We start from the raw sequence: 18,020 nt of genomic DNA, 5'->3' as shown, positions 1-18,020 counted from the left end.
ATAGATGGATGGACGGATGGATGGATGGATGGATGGATAGACGGATGGACAGATGGACAGATGGGCAGATGGATGGATGGATGGATGGATGGATGGATGGATGGACAGGTGGACAGACGGACAGATGGATGGGCCTATTTTTTCTCCTGAGTGAAAAGGAGCATTTGCATCGAGGCGTTATGAGGAGTAAATTTGAGAGGAATCCAGCCCAAGCAAGAGACGAATTTCAGAGGGTGGTCAACCATAGCTTATAGGACAGCGATGGAGAGTCAGGAAAGGCTCTTGCCCAGGGGGTTGCAGAGAGCCTTTTAGGAATGCCACCGAATCATTTGTCTTTGCAGCCTCGGTGCCGAAAACGGTGCACAGCACTCCGCAGGCTCTCAGTAAACTACTGGGCACTGGAGCCTCCCGAAGACGCACTTCTGACGGCAGAGGTTGGGATGGCTAGTCCTTCGCCCCCGGAGTCTAACACGGAGCGTGTGCACTGGAGGCCTCCCCTAGACATGGATCCAGCAGGACGGGACTGGAATGAATGGCCGGATGGTCGGCTGGCAGGCTGAGCGGGATGACGGGGAGAGAGCGGTGCTGAGGCAGGGAGCCCACCAGGGTCACAGGGTGTGAAGAGAAAGCAGGAGGCATGAGCCAGGTGTCACTTCAACTGCTTGGCACCAGCTCCCCTCCTGGGAAGGGGCTCGACACAGAAGCCACCAGAACGGTGCAGACAGATGAACTGGGGGACATTACTGAGCTGCCCGGGCAGTTCCAAGAGCATTCTGGAAGCGAAGGCAGAGACGGACTTTGCTTAAAGCCTCCATACACGCACATCGGTGCTAGTAGCCTCCCTAATGTTTTCTACACTGAAATCACCTTCTTAATCCCCCAAAAGCACAAGTTTTACTCTAACTCGTAGGACTTGAGTTTGGGCAAAACTTCAAAGGGATTATAATGAACACAACTTCCACGTTGACGTCCTAGTCGTAGGGCGTAAGAGCACATCTCTCCCTCCTCTCTGTCCTCAGGAATCAGCAGGTGTTGGTTTTAGCTGGTGGAAGGAAGCCCAGAGAATCTGAACGAGGGAAAAACAAAGGGTGTATCTTCGGCCTTGCTCACGTCCTTCGAAAATCATCAGCTCCAGCGTTGCTGTTCTCTTGAAGGATCTTAACGCTAGATCCTGGTACAAATCCCAGCCTAGGAGGGCGTGTGAACGGAGGCTCAGTGGGGGTCCTTCTTCTTTGGTGAAGAAGTGTGGGTGTGTAGAAAACACTCCACCTGTTTGTTTAAGCCTCAGCCCCTCGGCTGTAAAGCACCCGCCTCACACACTTGCTGCAAGGGGTTCGTGCAATGCGCTGGGTACCGAACTGGTGCGGAGAAAATGCCCTACCGGCTCCTGTTACCTCTATTGCCCTTAAGCTCAATTAGCGCGATCAGGGGACAACCACACGTCCACACTGCATTGCTTAATTCTAATTGCCACTCTTCTTTTTATTTTTTAAAGTTTGATTATTTATTTTGAGGAAGAGAGAGAATAAGTGGGGGAGAGGAGCAGAGAGAGGGGCGGGGACAGAGGATCGGAAGCAGGTTCCGTGCTGACAGCAGGGAGCCTGACGTGGAGCTCATGAACCCTGAGATCGTGACCTGAGCTGAAGTCAGACGCTTAACCGATTTGGCCACCCAGGAGCCCCAACACTGCCACTCTTTTTAAACCTTTGAAAACAACTTTCAGTGTACGAAAGTGGGGTAGTCCTTCAGAAATCACGGCTCATTGCAAAAGTCAAAAAGTAGCCTGATTTCTCTGTGGTTCAGGGAACTGAGCAGGAGGCAAGTCTTCCTGTCCGGATGCTTCCTCCCTGTTGTGGGGTATCTGCCGAGCCCTGCTGGGCCTCTCCGCCTCCCCCTGCCTCCATCTTTCTATCTTTAAATTATATAAACTTTTTGGGGCACCTGAGTGGCTCAGTCGGTTAAGCGTCCAACTTCAGCTCAGGTCATGATCTCACGGTTCGTGGGTCCGAGCCCCGCGTCGGGCTCTGTGCTGACCGCTCAGAGCCGGGAGCCTGCCTCGGATTCTGTGTCTCCCTCTCTCTCTGCCCCTCCCCTGCTCGCACTCTGTCTCTGTCTCTATCTCTCTCTCAAAAATAAATAAACATTAAAAAAATAAGATAAATTATATAAACTTTCCAAGGGAGGGGGAGGAGAATTGAACCTTTACAGAGCACCTTTTAAAAGCCAGGTCATTCCTGTGCATTTTCTCACGTGATCCCCACGATAACCTTGTAAGTATTACCATCCCCACTTTATAGATGGAGAGACTGAGGCTCAGAGTGGGTAGGTAATTTGTTCAAGGTCTTGGCTTGAAAGTAGCAGAGCCAGAGATTACGAGGCTTGCTGTTTCGCCCTCCACTGCACCATCTACCACTAAAAACAACACTAACTAAATACAGCACAGACCCTTATTTTCCATGCCACTCATGCGTGGCTAGTGACGGGTGACTCAGAAACAAGGTCTTTGCAGGGGTGTTCAGGATGGTGAAAGCTGGGAAGGTCTGCTTCTCCCATGGAAGGAGTGAGACACAAGAGACACCACTTTGAGTTATTTGACACGCATTGACAACTGTACCACATTCTGCGTTATATAGAGCTCTCGCTTACATTGTCTTAAATACCCACAACCACCCTATGAGGCAGAAAGAACCGATATTACTTAAAAGGAAACTACACTACTTATGTAATCATTCTTTTGTCCATTCCCCACTTATTCAAAAAGAATCGGGGGCCTACTCAAGAGACAGCGTCAAAGAAGTTTAGTAACCTGCTAATACCAGGGGAAAGGGGGAAGAACTCAGTTGTTGTTGTTTTTTTTTTTTTTTTTTATCCCAAGATGCTGTGGCTTTCCCATGATGCCATGCTGCCTCCATTGATGGCAGAGATCATGAGGAATTCATGGGCATCCTTTGCCCTCTCACCCATTGCCTACTGCCCCCACCAGGGTCTTGATATAGCCCAGCTGTATCAATTCCCAGAATCCCCTATTAATTCAAGGCGAGGGAGTGGCAGATGAGTTTTATTGGCTTTTTGTACCTTTCAGAATATTCTATGTTTGTTTCCAATGAACTTATGTGGTATTTGTAATTAGAAAAAAATTAAATTACATTGAAAATATTAATTCTATACTAAAATATAACGGACTCACATCAAGAAGAAAGCACTCATTATCGCTTAACTGCATAAGCCGATCAGTGGGCAAGAGGCATGGCCAAGGCCACCTAAGAACACTTTGCAGGGGCACTGAGGGTGGAACAGAAGGAGGATCCCTGAGGGAGAAGGGAGGCAGGCCTGACTAAGAAGCGTGGTCCCCAAAACTAGCCTCACTGTCATCAAAGCCTTGCCAAAATGCCAAGTCTCTTTGTGCCCTAGAAAAAGCCTTCTGGGATGAGCACTGGGTGTTGTATGCAAACCAATTTGACAACAAATTTCATATATTGAAAAAAAAAAAGAAAAAAATATCCTAAAGTACAAAAAAAAAAAAAGAAAGAAAGAAAGAAAGAAAGAAAAAGCCTGGCGTGCATGGTCCTGTATCCACTGGTGTTACCTTAGTTTATTTAAACACAACTTTTGGAATTTTTTTTAATGTTTATTTTTGACAGAGAGAGAAACAGAGACAGAGACGGACCATGAGCGGGGGAGGGGCAGAGAGAGGGAGACACAGGATCGGAAGCAGCCTCCAGGCTCCGAGCTGTCAGCACAGAGCCCGACGCGGGGCTCGAACTCGCGGACCGCGAGATCGTGACCTGAGCCGAAGTCGGACGCTCAACCGACGGAGCCACCCAGGCACCCCAAGAACTTTTGGAAGTTTTAGAGTAAAAATAGCAGCACAAAAAATCCACAATGGGAAATATAGGTGAGCAACACAAAGAAAGTTACACGTAATCCTCCCACTAAAGGAACACCACTGTTAAATACTGTCAGTGTGTGTGTGTGTGTGTGTGTGTGTGTGTGTATATATGCATGCATGAATACTTCTGTCTATATATGTATATGTAGGAAATAAGTGAGCTCACACCGGTGCTGAACCCGTATTTTTCACCTATGAGTCAACCGTGAATATCATTCTGTCCTGTTGCCTATTCAGTTACGAGACTGTTTCTCAAGCCATTGTGCAATCAGGTACTTTGCTAGGGAGAGTCATAGGAGGGCAGGAACAACGGAAGGCTGTGGAATCTGACAGAATTGGATGAAAATCCCAGCTCTGCTTCGTAGACGTTTGACTGGAGACTCTATCCTCAGCTATCGGAAGGACTATAATGATACCGATGGCTTCCCCGCAGGATTGTTGTGGAAGACAAAAGATGCTTTGCATTGTAATGGTGGAGTATGCTACCAGCTCAGTGTATTCAATAAACAATAGCAATGATTGTTTCCAGTTTTGCGACGTTCTGGACAAAGCTGCAATGGACATACACCGTTACAGCTAAATCTATTCACATATCCTGGATGATTTCCTCATACAAAGGCATTAGGAGATCAGAAAGGACGCTTTTCTTCTGATAGATCATTAAAAAAATGTGTTGCATGAGCTGCTCGCCCGACATTTAATGGTTTCTCACTAAAGAGACACTGTGTGAAAATATTAAAGGCAAATATTTGTGCACGATGTATCATACATATGTGATGAACATTTATATAGGTTTTAAAGCTTTGTGTCTCGGCATCTACAGCTGTCTTGAGAAAGTGGTTTTATTGAGATGTAACTTACGTATCGTACAGTTCGCTCACTCAAAGCAAACAGTTCAGCGGTTTCTAGCTATATTCACAGAGTCATGCAAGCATCACCAGGATCTAATTTTAGAATCTGTTCATTGTCCCACAAAGAAACCATGAACCCATTAGCTGTCATTCCCCAGTGCCACCCTCACACCCAGCCCCAGGCAACCACTAATCCACTTTCTGTCTCGGCAGATTTGCCTGTTCTGAACATTTCATAAAAATGGAATCGCGCAACATGTGGCCTTTTGTGTCTGGATCCTTCCACTTCATCCACATAGCACCACTTTGTTCCGTTTTATTGCTGAATCATATTCTATGGTAGACGTCTACCCTATTTAGCTTACCTTTGCATCCGCCGGTGGACATCTGGGTTGTTTATACTTTTTGGCGATTCTAAATAATGCTGCTATGAATACGCATGTTCAGGGGTGTGTGTGTGTGTGTGTGTGTGTGTGTGTGTGTGTGTGTGTGTGTTTTCAGTTCTCTCAGTTGTGTACCTAGGGGTAGAATTGCAGGGTTACGTGCTTCCCCTATTTCGACCTCCTGAGAAGCTGCCGAAATGTTTCCTAAAGCAGTTGCACCATTTTGTACCCCCACAAGCAGTGTGTGAATGCTCCAACTTCCCCACATCCTCGCCAGTTCTTATCATCTCAAAAAGTTATTAGTAGTCCAGCAGTCCTAGCGGGTATAAAGTGGTATTTCATTGTGGTTTTGATTTTCACTTCCCTAGTGTCTGATGACGTTGAGTATCTTTCCATGTGCTTATGGGCCATTTGGACATCTTTGGAGACATATCTATTTAGCCCCGTGGCCCATTTTTAAATGGGTTTATTTGTCTTTCTCTTATTCAGTTAGAAGTGTTCTGCGTATATTCCAGATACAGGTCCCTTGTCGAATAGATGATTTGCAAATGTCTTCTCCCAGTCTGTCTTTTCCGCTTTCTTTTTTTTTTATTTTTTAAACTTTTTAATGTCTATTTTATTTTTGAGAGAGAGACAGACAGACAGAGAGAGAGAGGGCGTAAGCAGGGGAGGGGCAGAGAGAGGGGGAAACACAGAACCCGAAGCAGGTTCCAGGCTCTGAGCTGTCAGCACAGTGCCTGACACGGGGCTTAATCTCATGATGGCAAGATCGTGACCTTGAGCTGAAACCAAGAGTCGGACGCTTCACCGACTGAGCCACCCAGGGGCCCCAGTCTTTTCCAGTTTCTTAATGGTAGCTTTTGTAGCTCAGAATTTTTAACATTGATGAAGCACAGCGTTAGCTCTTTTTCTTTGCCACTGGTACCTTCGGCGTCATAGCTAAGAAACCACCACTTAACTCAAGGCCCAGGGGCCCCGCTCTGCATTCTGTATAGAAATAGTTTTGCAACACTTTTGGTTTTTCACGATGAGCTGCCAAACTGCCCTGCAGGGAGGCTGTACCTTGGCGTATTTTATTTGCAAACTTTGATTCCCCACTGACTGTGTCCACACTGTCGGGAGCTGGATTCGGGCTGTTTGTCTCCACAGCCACCGCTCCGCCAGTATCCATCTGCCAGAGGGAACGGGGATGAAGGTGGATTTCTGGACTCTTCCTCCCTTCTCCAGCCTCCATGGCAAACACTGGCCTCCAATGTGGCTCGGCCATACACCTGTCCCTTTTACCTGTGGAGGCCTCGCCTGGGCATTTGTCGGGAGAGCCCTCCGAGGGGACACCTCGCAGACACTTCTTCAGCTTGGAAAGGGGGAGGAGCCGGGCCGTGGCTCTGCCCTTCAGATCAGAGCTTGCTCTCCTGTGGTGTTTTTTCCTCCAGGTTCCTGCAGCCTTGCCAAAATGCCTTTTTCTGTCTGTCACAAACATTACACCTAATTGCCTCAGTCACCTTCTGGCTGTCAGAAACCATTTAAATGCTTGCCACTGAAAAGTACCGGTTTCCCAGGCAAAGCTATCATCCTTTAAAAGGGACACTCTGTGTGATGGCTGAGGCAATGACAGGCCCCTTATTTCCACGGCATTTAGAATGCAGGGACGTCCTCCATCCATCCTCAATCAGCAATTCACCCATCTGCGTTGGGTATAGGTGGCTTTTTAAAAATAATTTCGTAATTAGAGCTTGCAAAAGTGCCCGGATGTTTCTTTCTATGTCTTCCTGTAGCTTTGTTTTGGGGACCAGCTGGGCCAGCGCACGGGGTAGAAGAGAGGGAAAGTGTGGGCCCTGGAGGATCACACACACTCAGAGACACACACACAAAGACACATTCACGCATTCTGTCACACCAGACACACACTCGGGAACACGCACAGTCGCAGACAGAAACACACATATACACACAGACACACACTTGGGTATACACAGACATACAACCACACACACATACACGCCAGACTTTCTTGAAATAGACAGCCACTCTAGGGGAGGGGGGTCAGATGGCAGATGGGTTCAGGGGACTGATTAACCACATGAGCTAGAGAAGAAAGGAAATGGGTCCCAAGTATCCCGGCACCCCAGAACAGGGTCTGGGACCCAGATAAGTAGGTTTTGAGTTAGTGAGCCAGTGACTATGAGTGAGGGGATAGATGGATGGATGGATGGACAGATGGATGGACAGATGGACAGATGGACGGATGGATATATGGATGGACGGATGGATGGGTGGACAGATGGACAGAAGGATGGATGGATGGATGGATGGATGGATGGATGGATGGATGGACAGATGGACAGATGGACAGATGGATGAGCCTATTTTTTCTCCTGAGCGAAAAGGGGCATTTGCATCGAGGCGTAATGAGGAGTAAATTTGAGAGGAATCCAGCCCAAGCAAGAGACGAATTTCAGAGGGTGGTCAACCATAGCTTATAGGACAGCGATGGAGAGTCAGGAAAGGCTCTTGCCCAGGGCGTTGCAGAGGGCCTTTTAGGAATGCCACCGAATCATTTGTCTTTGCAGCCTCGGTGCCGAAAACGGTGCACAGCACTCCGCAGGCTCTCAGTAAACTACTGGGCACTGGAGCCTCCCGAAGACGCACTTCTGACGGCAGAGGTTGGGATGGCTAGTCCTTCGCCCCCGGAGTCTAACACGGAGCGTGTGCACTGGAGGCCTCCCCTAGACATGGATCCAGCAGGACGGGACTGGAATGAATGGCCGGATGGTCGGCTGGCAGGCTGAGCGGGATGACGGGGAGAGAGCGGCGCTGAGGCGGGGAGCCTCACAGCTTGGAGTTGAACTGTGACTTTACCACCTTCTTATCCTTTGGCTTTGAGCAAATTACATCTCTACACCTCAGTCCCTGAGCTACAGAGCACCTGCCTCACAGACCTGTTGCGGGGGTGCGAGAAAGGCACCGTGTGAGCTCTGCATGCTGCCCAGCTTCCTCTGCTTCTACTAATGTTAGTTCTGTGGCTACGACCAGCACGACACCTGCACACCCGCCCTTCATTGCCCAGGACCACCTCGCACTACCCTGAAACCTTTGGAAACAACTCCCAGCGTAGAAAAGCGGGCAAGGACATGGATTTAGAAACCAGAAAGATTTGCGTTCGAATCCCCGCTCTGCCACGTGGTGGCTTTGTCATTCCGGGCAAATCGATTCACCTCACCGAATTCGTTTCGCAAAGGCGGGATTTTGTCCACACCTCTTAGGTTTGTCGTGCGGGCCGGTGGGGTTGACACGCGCATGGCACCAAGGGCAGCTCCTTGCCCAGCACTGTATCCTTGTGCCTGAGGTCAAGGTGGAAGGACAGAGGTTGAGGGAGGTGACCCCGCAGGTGCCTGTGCTGGGAGAAAGCTGGCCCAGAATGGAAGCCTGGCCTCCTCAATTTTCCTGAGTCACTTGTTTTCCCTGCTGGGTTTGACTCCTGCAGCCAGCCATGATGTGTGAATTCCGCCCCAAGAAACAGGAGGGTCCGGAAGATTGTGCAACCTAGCAAAGACTTCTGGAAGTGAGAAAGTCACGTCCAGTGACTCTTTTCCTCCCAGTCCCCTCCGGACTGCCTCCCTCTCTCCATTTCGCCCTTCCTTTACTTTCTTCTCCCTTCCCTTCCTTCAGCAAATGCCACTGGCCGGCTCCCGACCAGGACAAAGGGCTCAGGACACCTGCCCTAGAGACGTGCACTGTGTGTGTGGTCTGAGGTTCTGGTGAACACCCGTGGCCTTGAGAGTGCAGGAGAGGGAGTGGTTGACTCCTGGGCCCGAGGGGGTCAGGGCGGCCCCTCAGAGGACAGCACACAAAGGGCATGACCTGGGCTGTCCGGATGGAATCAGCGGTGACTGAAGCAGAGAGTGGGAGAAGAGCAGAAAGGAGACAGGCCTGGTACTCGCCCCTCCCCGGAGGGGTGTTTGTCAGAAGGGGCACCTGGACAAAAAGCAAGACCAGGAGGCCAGGCACTGGCCTAGAAAGGCCTTCCCGTGTGCCATGTGCAAAGGGAGGAGTCAGGGAGTCCCCGGGGATTCAGCTAGAGGGTGCTGGAACCGGGTGCCAGGTTGGAATCCTTGAGCCGGCCACAGCGGTGGGGGGAATGGGCTGCAGGTTAAGCGGGCTGTCCGGGGCTCCCACCCAACATCCACACCGGAGAGGTCACGGTGGACACGCTCTTTGGGGTTCCTGAGGGGAAACTGTGTCTGCTTGACCAGCTGGACTGAGACCCTCAGTCCTGGCCTTTCCTGGTGTCCGTATCTTCAGGCCTGAGCCTCACACGCTAACCCTGCCCCGTGAGGCCTCCTGCGTTTGGTTGGGCTCAGCCTTTTCCACTATGGTGGCTATTTCTTTGCCTTGTATTAGCCCCAGCGGGGTGTGAGGTGTGAGCCCAGCCCCCACCCTGAACACAGGGTGGCCCTGACAGCCCCTGGGCCCTCAATTCAAGGAGACCTACTCCCCAAACCTTCCCAGGCAGGCACTCCCAGGGGACTCTGGCTAAGGTGTTGATGCACCTCTATGAGCTGAATAGGCAAAGCCTCTGAGTTCCTGCTCCTGCTGAGCTCCTGGAGTCCATTTCACATTATTTCCAACATCATCCCCTTCTGATGTGTCGGGTGGAAACAGATAGAAATTATTAGAGCTATAGGAAAACTGCACAGAACATGGGCATTGGGATTGGAGAAATCGTATCGAATCTTGCACTGACAACTTGGCAAGTGGCCTTACTCTCTGGGTCTTGGTTTCCCCATCTGTAAAATGGGCATATTGGGTCTCAAGGTGTAGCATCCAGAGCATGGGCCATGGGGTCCGCGAGTCCAAGCTCAAGTCCAGCAATCCTTCTTACTCACCGCTGTGTGTCTTTAGAAGAGTGATTTAAGTTCCCTGGGCCTCAGTTTCCTTCATGCAAAATGAGGGCAAGGAGAGGATTCGCCTCATTCGTTTGTTGGGGTGAATTCATGAGACAACATGTGAAGTGTTATATACGTTAGGTTTCTTATAAGTAGAAGCAATCACTGCGGCTCCCGGGTGGCTCAGTTGGTTAAGTGACTGACTCTTGGTTTCGGCTCAGGTCATGCTGTCGTGGTTTTGTGGGTTCGAGCCCCGCATCAGGCTCTGTGCTGGCCGCGCGGAGCCTGCTTGGGATTCTCTCTCTCCCGCTCTGTCTGTTCCCCTCCCCCACTCGCTCTCTCTCAAAATACATAAACTTAAAAAAAAAAAAGAATCATTAAGCTCATAATTGACATTTCAAAAGAGTTCTTCCAAAAATGAAGTGAGCTAAAGCACTATCCGGAGTGTAGTTGTTATTTATAATGGTATTGCTACTCAAACTAAAGTGAAAACTAGGGAAATATTCTCCAGTCGAAAGAAGCCTTCCGGGGTTGAATTTCGCTTCGGCCAAGGATATTTTAAGCCACCGAGCTCGCCTGTCCCTCCCTGTCCTCCTCATCCAACGCACGCCGCTGCATGTAATTAGTCGTGGCTCAGCGGACAACGAAGTAGATGCCGGCTAACAATTTCACACGCGTCCAGGTGCCGATGAATGGATGACACCGCCGTAAATTACATCTCGGCCGGCTCCGAGCTTGCTCAGCTTTAGATGACGGCAGCAGGATCTTGTCGTGAGTACAAAAGCACATCGCACAGAGGCGTTAAGGCGTCACAGGATGAGAGCGTTGGAGGGGACGCTAGGGGAAGCCATCATCGTTCTGTCACGGATCTTAACCTCACCGGGGGGCTAGTAAGGCACATTCAGAGGCGGCTGGGCCAGTTTCGTCACTGTTATGTTTGAGGAGATGAAACTGTCAGGGCAGGGCAGTGAAGGGGCCTCACTCGGTTCGCGAGGGGAGGCTGATCGCAGAGGCCTTATCACTGAATGTCCGGCCAGCTATTTCGGCTGTTCCCCGGGGACGCAGACGGCTCGGATGCTGTGAGTCTATTATCGGGATAATTCCACGCCTGGCCCCCTTTGGACGGCAGATGCTGCCGGGAATCAGAGTGATTAAGGCCTTAAGGAAGTTGTAAGGGAGGGGAGGGGTTTTTTTTAATTATTTTTTATGTTACACCTGCTCCCTCTGTCCTTCCCTCCGGTTTTCCCTCCCCTCTCCCCTTACTTCCTTCTAGTAATAGGTAAAGGTTGCTCTGGCTATGGAAGATGCTAGTACCAGGCGCTGATCACTGACAAGACAGGTGGCTCCCTGCCTTCATGGAACCTATAGTGTTTGAAAGTCAGACCAGCATGGAGATGGGAAAACGAGGGTGTTCTAGGAGAGACCCTTGAAAAACTTCTCTTCCTGGGGCCTGACTCCACCCAGCAGCAGCACGACCGACTCTTCCCTCTCATGGGAAGACTCGAACGGGCCTTTGTTCTTGAGCAGAGCTCACAAGGACTTCGGTGCCCCTCCCAGAAGCCGGACTGTATATTTGCACGGGCAAAGATAACATGTGGCCTTTCAAAATTCCTTGTTAAGATCTCTCTTTGCTCAGAAACGATGCCTGTCTCCTTTATGTTTCTGTTAGAGTCCTGGTCTCCCGAAGGAAGTGCACAAGCCAGTCCGCTGGGGCACCAAAAGAAAATTCCAGAATATATTATTTAACTAGTCTTAACACTTCGCACATATTTTTCTGTTTATAACGTGTATATTAGCAGTGTCATCTCATATATAATTCATGACTAAATGGGCATATATGGGGGTGCTTACTCAAAACTCTTACTGTCTGGGTGCACGACCGAAAGTTTGGAGACGATCATACTAGAAAACGGGAAGAGGCCCTTTTCTAAGTGGGCTGAGGACAAGCGAGTCCAGCCGGGACGTCGCCATAGACCCACAGTGTCTGCTCTGCTCCTAGGAACAATAACGATCGGCAAACTTCTTGCCTCTGGGATAGCTACCGGTCGAGGCTCAGCTACAGGCAAACAGTACCAAAGATGTTGTCATCCCTCTTCCCCACCAATGCCGAATGGCATGGGCCAGTCTGGGGCCCCGACCATTTGTATAATCAAAGAATCCCACTTCTGAGCAGAGGACAAGAGCAGGGGAGACGTGGCCTGGCCCCACCTTTTGCAGGGAGTGAAGGGAACACAGGCCCTTTGACCAGCCTCTGACTCAGTAAGATAAAAGGATCAAAGCGTTGGCTGGGGCCCCAACAGGAGACTCATCCCTGATTCTGGCAGATCCTAAAGTGAGGGGAAAGCCATTCTAGGTCAGTGGAACGACAGGAGTAAATTCAGAGGCAAAACCCAGCAGAGCCTGTCCAGGCGACTAGAGAAAGAGGCAGGTAGCTGGGAAGGCAAGTTGGGGCAGGACCAGATGAGGAGTCCACACAATGCTCCTTAAGGATGATGGGGGGGGGGGGGGGGGCTATGGAAGGCTGGGGCAAAACAGGACTGAGACCGAGCTGATCTGAGGAGAAGCCATTTGTCAGCCTGTCCCAGCTGCAAGGAGGTCACAGGAGGCAGTATGACAGATGAGCGAAAGATACGGAAGTCGCTTCCAACTCCGAAAAAGATGTGACTGAAGTCATCTCATAGTGAAAAAAAAGAGAGAGAGAGAGAGAGAGAAGGCACAAAATGAACATCCCGGCTGTACCACCAAATGTCTAGTTTTGATGGACAACTCTCATGTTCAAGGTTTAGCTGAAAGTCACCCCTCTGTCCAGCCTTTGGCTTGCCTGCAAACCCCAGCCGTTCCCGCTGGGTTCCCTCATCTCTGTCATCGCCATCACGCTGCCCTGGCATCGTGGTTTATTCCCAGCTCCTATTTGACTCACGCTGAGCTACTGGATGGCAGGGCATATGTCACCGTCACCCTTGTCCCCCTAGAGCTTAGCCTCATGGCTGACCCGAGGTTAACATTCATTTAATATATTACTCATCTAAATAAGTGAGTGACCGAGTTAGATCTAGGAAATAAAAGGGTTTGCACATCGGTGCACCTAGAGGAACTTTGTAAAGAAGGCCAAGCTGCAAAGACTGAACTTCCTGAGCTCTGAGCAATGCGTTGGCCTCTTTATCAACCCTCCACAGAGCTGGGAAGTGGTGCCATCTCCCCCAAGGCGGGACTGGAGGGCTAGGTTGAGCAATGACCAAAGAGAACAACTTTAGTGAATCAACACGTTTGTGCAACTCGTCCCAGCAGAGAAGCACGGTGAGAACAAAGCTTTCACTTTTCTCTTTCCTAAGAAGGCTGTCAAGTCAAGAGGCCTCTCTGGGAAACACACAGACTCCGAGGCCACACAGGCCTCACTCCATCTGTAGAATTCAGCCCATCGAGATGGACCACTTCTCCAGCTTTGGAGATGGTTCCAGAAATAAAAGCAACTGCCATCTCTGGAGAAACAATAGGGTCTGATCTCTCCCAGATGATGTCCATGGTTGGCTTACCGTCTTCCCCGGAGGTGAAGACCCAATATTCACAATTAGGTGCTTTTGTTCAGAAGGCAGGTGCATAGCCTTATTTATTCATTTAATGAGAGGTAATTATGGGTCATCGCTTTGGGGGCGGGCCAAGGTCACGTGTTACACATGCACCTGCCTTCCCAAGCATAGGCTCCACTTTAAGGGAAAGGGAGACACTCGTATGTGTGCCTCGTGCCGTGCTAGGTAGTCTGTACACATTTTCCTGCGGACCCTGAGACCTAGAAAGGCAGTGGGATTAGTAATACCTGTGCGTGGGCACACGGCTCTCAAATATCTTGAACCCCCTTCTCTTGCTCGTGACTCCCATATTCACGTGTCCCTATTCCCATGAGCAGGTACAACTCCAAGGGGTGTTCTGAGGAGGGAGCAATTACCTTTGGTTGGGGGCGGGGGGGGGGGTCTGGAAATCTGTATGAACAAGGTGAGCTCTGGGATGGGTCTTGCAGGGGCGGGGGGGGGGGCGGGAAGCCCCTCTGCAAGGCCAACAAAATAGCGACAGTGAGCTCACCTCCATAGCCTGTTGAGCTGGACCTGGGTGGCGTCCCTCATCAGCTGGGGGCTGTAGGGCAAGTAAGTTAAACCCTAGGAACCTTGGTCTCTTCCGGCAAAGTCTGGACATACAGACCACTCAGGAAGAATAAACAAGGGCCATAAACAAGATCCGAGTCTCTTTCCCACCAACCCCCCCATGTTAATTCCCTTTCTCTTCTTCCTGCTCCTTGAACGTCGCACACACTCTCTGCCCGGTGCTTCCCCCAACTGTCCTTCCTCCTGATCTTCATGTTGCTGTCATTCTGGGCTCGTTTCAAAGTTCTCTTCCAAGGTGCGAGTTCCCCTTACTGTCCCCTTTCCCTTGGGTGATTTCTATGCCATCAACTGTTCACATCTCTAACTCAGCTCCTAGAGCAGTGCCTAACACACAGAAGGTGCTCGACAAATATTTGCTGAATGACTGACTGACTGAGTTGCTTATCCAGCTACAGAAGGGGCATAAACTTGGCTCTCAGAGAACTTCTAGTTTGCATGGGATCTTGAAGTTCATCTGGCTTCACGCTTTTAAATATGAGAATCCCTTCTACAGTTTCATGGCGTCCAGCACAATGCCTTCCATTGGGAATATGCTCGTGTAACTTCCCTACGAAGTGGGCCAGCCTACACTTGACCGTCTCCACTGAGAGGGAGCTTATGAGTTCCTGAGGTCTCCTTTCTCATCTTCTAGCCTTTCCAACACTAATGGGGAAAGAAGGGAACACAGTTTTGAGTAGAACCAGGAAACTGATCATGCTGGACGAAGCTGTCAACCGTGGGGCTTTCCCATCGCGCTCTGGCCACAGCCACGCGTTGCTCAGCCGGCTTAACTTTCTAGAACCTAGAGGTCCTCTGCAATCTGAAGGGCCTGCCAGCCCTCCCCAAGTGGGAAACGTTAACACCTGGCTCCGGACAATGTTAAGAGGGTAAAGCTAGTTGTTAACATGTGGAACGTTGCATTTCAGTGAGGCGGTGACTGCAGCCCCACACTTCACTGAGCAATCCTCAACCCATGAGGACATCTTGCTGATCTGCCTGGGGCCATTGGCCTGCGGCCTAATAGCTAATTAACTGGCAAACCCCTCCAGGAGTCAGGTGCTTTCTACACAGATGGACCTGAGTGTCTCTCTGAGCCCTAACGTGTGGCCTCCTGTCATACTGTCACTTGGCTGGGGCTGACCCTATACTTATACTTGAGGTCCTGGGTGGAGGCATCTCCTGCCCAGTGTTTTTATGTCTGCTTCTTGTGCTGACTCGGAACATCAGTGACCTTGAACACCAAACCAGGCTGCTGGGGTAGAATCCCATCTGGTCCTGCCACGCCTGGCTGCCAGGTTCCCGCATGGAACCAGGAGTCCAGGCCTCTCCTGGCTCCCTCCCTGTCGGCATCTTTCTTTTGCCCCCACGGGGTTTTGACGATGTGTCTGCTTCTTCGGCTAGCTCCTGAATTCCTTGAGTGCAGGGAGGGGTGGAGCCTCACTCACGCTGCGCCCGACGCTCCCCTCCCTGTCTGTGGTCCCACTGCGGGTTTTACGCATAAGGACCTTGCAACGCAAGAAGTTGGCTGAACTCGGCAATTCCCAAGTATCCGGTACGCACCCCGTGTGGTGCTGGGCCGGGAGAAACGGGGATGAGGGTGTTGGCGGTGAGCTCCCTGAAGGGACAGCCTTGCCGAACCTGCCACACGACATTGGTGCCTGTCTTGTAACCCCCCGCCCTGCCTGCTCCCTCTACCAAACCAGCCCCTCTGTACGGATGCGGCCCACGCATCGCGCACCTCTGCGGGGCGCCTCCGGGGACCCCGGACCGGGACACACGCCTGCTCTGCCTCTCAGGTCACCTGTATTATGGCGGAGAAGGAGGGCAGGTAGAAGCCACCCCACAGGGGGTCCTGTGGCATTCCACCGTTCCGCCACGCGTGGCAGGGATCGTGGGTGGCCGGCCGCGGGACTGGGTCTATGTGAACCGACCGCTGACCGCTGGGCAGCGCTTGTGATCCATGAGAGGACGGCACGCAGGTTGACTTCCTGAACGCTCCCAGTACCTCCGTGGGATAGCTGTGATCCAGTGGTGTCTGTTCCCTAGGGCACCGCCTGACGATGCCTGGCACGTTTTGGCAGGGTCAGTGCTGCCAGCATCAGGTAAGTGGAGGCCAGGATGCTGCTCGACATCCTACAGTACCCAGGGAAGCCCCCTGCCCTCTGCTAACACACCCGGCAAAGAACAGGTCCGGCCGGAACGTCCGTAGTGCCGAGACGGAGAACCCTCTGGGAAGGTGGAAACAGGAGCCTCAAGTCGGGGTCGCTAGCCCAGATCACACATGGGTGCACGGCTGCCCTGGTTTCACCCCTGCTCTCGCTGATGCCAGCCCCGGGCTCTCCCTCCTCCACACCTGCTGCGTGAGCCACACAGTTCGGCTTCCATGCAGCACAGTGGCAGTTTTAGGGACATGTTCTCAAACCGCCTTTGTTTCCTGGCAGTTACCGCAGGAGGGAAAGGGAGATAACAAACCACCAAAGCTGGGGGAAGTGAGGGGCGCACCCTCCCTGCCCCTGTCACCCAGTTACCCACTGGGAACAGGCAGAGCCGATACTGTGACCCTGGCCACAACCCAGGGGCTCCAAATTCTGAGCCTCTCCTCCTGCAGGGGCTCCTCCCGTCCATGGTCTGTGTGCTTTCATGGAGACCCCTCTGTGGTCCGCTGTCTGTCTGTCGCCTGCCTCTGCCATCAGGCTCGGAGCTTCCCCGAACCCTCCGGAGTCTGTCCAAGCCAGTGGCTCCTCGTGCCACTCACGGCCGGCCTTGCCCTGGGCTGGCTCTGTCTCCTCCTGTGGGTCTCAGCTAATGGCGGACCACGGACACTGACCACCTGTGGGAAGTGACGCGCCCCGGCCCCTCTGTCACACCGGCCGCCCCATTTTCTCAGCAGTCCCCACCACTGATGGTTGCTGTATTCAGGTCTTTGTCACATGGCTCCCCCAGAGAAGGTAAACTCTGCGAGGGTTCTGTCGGGTTTTGCACCTGCCTGAATTCCAGAGCCTGGAACAGGCCCGGTAAAATTTTATTGAATAAATGACTGCAGGAGGGAATGCACTCAGTGTCTCCTTCACATGCTTGGTAATTTTTTTTTTAAGTTGCCACAAAGCTCATGCCTTCTGACAATCGGTCCAAGCCTGCCTCTTCTCTGTGTGAAGCTGGTGGGGGGGAATCTCCACTTTGGCATGTTTCTGCCTGCCTGTGCTTCCCGTTCTCAATCTTTCTCACCATTTCCTTTGTGCCTTCCTGGGGTTCCCTGTGGACAGTGGGTATTTTCACAAGTTGCCTAAGGAAGCAACTATCTAGCGCGGAGTTCCTTTTTCATTTAGAAACGGCCCTGATGTTCTCGAGAGCTCTGACAACTACACAGTGCGAGGTTTCTAAATGAGGGCTGGGTTGGGGCGGCTCATCACCAGCCCTGGACACTGGCCCCTGGCTCTGCTTGGGGACCAGCCGTGTGATTCTGGGAAAGTCACTGGACACTCAGCTCTGGAGTCTCTGTGAAGCGTGGTGGGGGGGTCGGCTGGGGCTCTCAGAGGGTCGCCCCAATACAGTCATCTGGTGTTCCCAGCTCCAGTAGGGAAGTCCTGCCACTAAGTCCTTAGCCCCCATGTGACTGAGTTTTCCCACTTAAGACTCACATACTATGAATAGGGAGCTATATATCATCATCATCATCATCATCATCATCATCATCATCATTTGAATTTTAACCCATCAGAAAGTTGAAATAGGCACATATGCCCATCACCTGGATCCAGCAAACGTTAACATTTTTCCACGTTTGCTTTCGGCTTCTCTCGTTTTCTTCTTTCTTTATATTTATCTGCTTTTGTATTTTCTTTTTCTTTTTCTTTTAGCGAACCACTTGAAAGTTG

The 18,020-nt window shown here is 51.2% G+C and overlaps 2 protein-coding genes across 8 annotated transcripts in view; one reads left to right on the top strand and one right to left on the bottom strand.

Annotated features, from left to right (window-relative positions):
* TG (thyroglobulin) overlaps positions 1-18,020 on the bottom strand; it is a 253,848-nt gene that overhangs the window by 42,846 nt on the left and 192,982 nt on the right. The gene's annotated exons all lie outside the window — the stretch shown is intronic.
* SLA (Src like adaptor) overlaps positions 1-18,020 on the top strand; it is an 89,070-nt gene that overhangs the window by 34,742 nt on the left and 36,308 nt on the right. For 4 of the 7 annotated variants that reach the window (XM_058699136.1, XM_058699130.1, XM_058699135.1 and 1 more), the window contains exon 1: positions 16,660-17,093. The exons of 1 other annotated variant lie outside the window; for it this stretch is intronic. The gene's annotated coding sequence lies outside the window, so the exon portion shown is untranslated. Of the gene's footprint in view, positions 1-16,229; positions 16,248-16,659; positions 17,094-18,020 lie in introns of those variants that run through there. 2 more of the 7 variants (XM_058699132.1, XM_058699137.1) reach the window with 2 other exon arrangements.

This window comes from Neofelis nebulosa, chromosome 14 (assembly GCF_028018385.1).
Source record: "Neofelis nebulosa isolate mNeoNeb1 chromosome 14, mNeoNeb1.pri, whole genome shotgun sequence".
Taxonomy (NCBI): Eukaryota; Metazoa; Chordata; class Mammalia; order Carnivora; family Felidae; genus Neofelis; species Neofelis nebulosa.
Note: the sequence above shows the minus strand (reverse complement) of the source record. Positions and strands in the feature narration are given on the sequence as shown.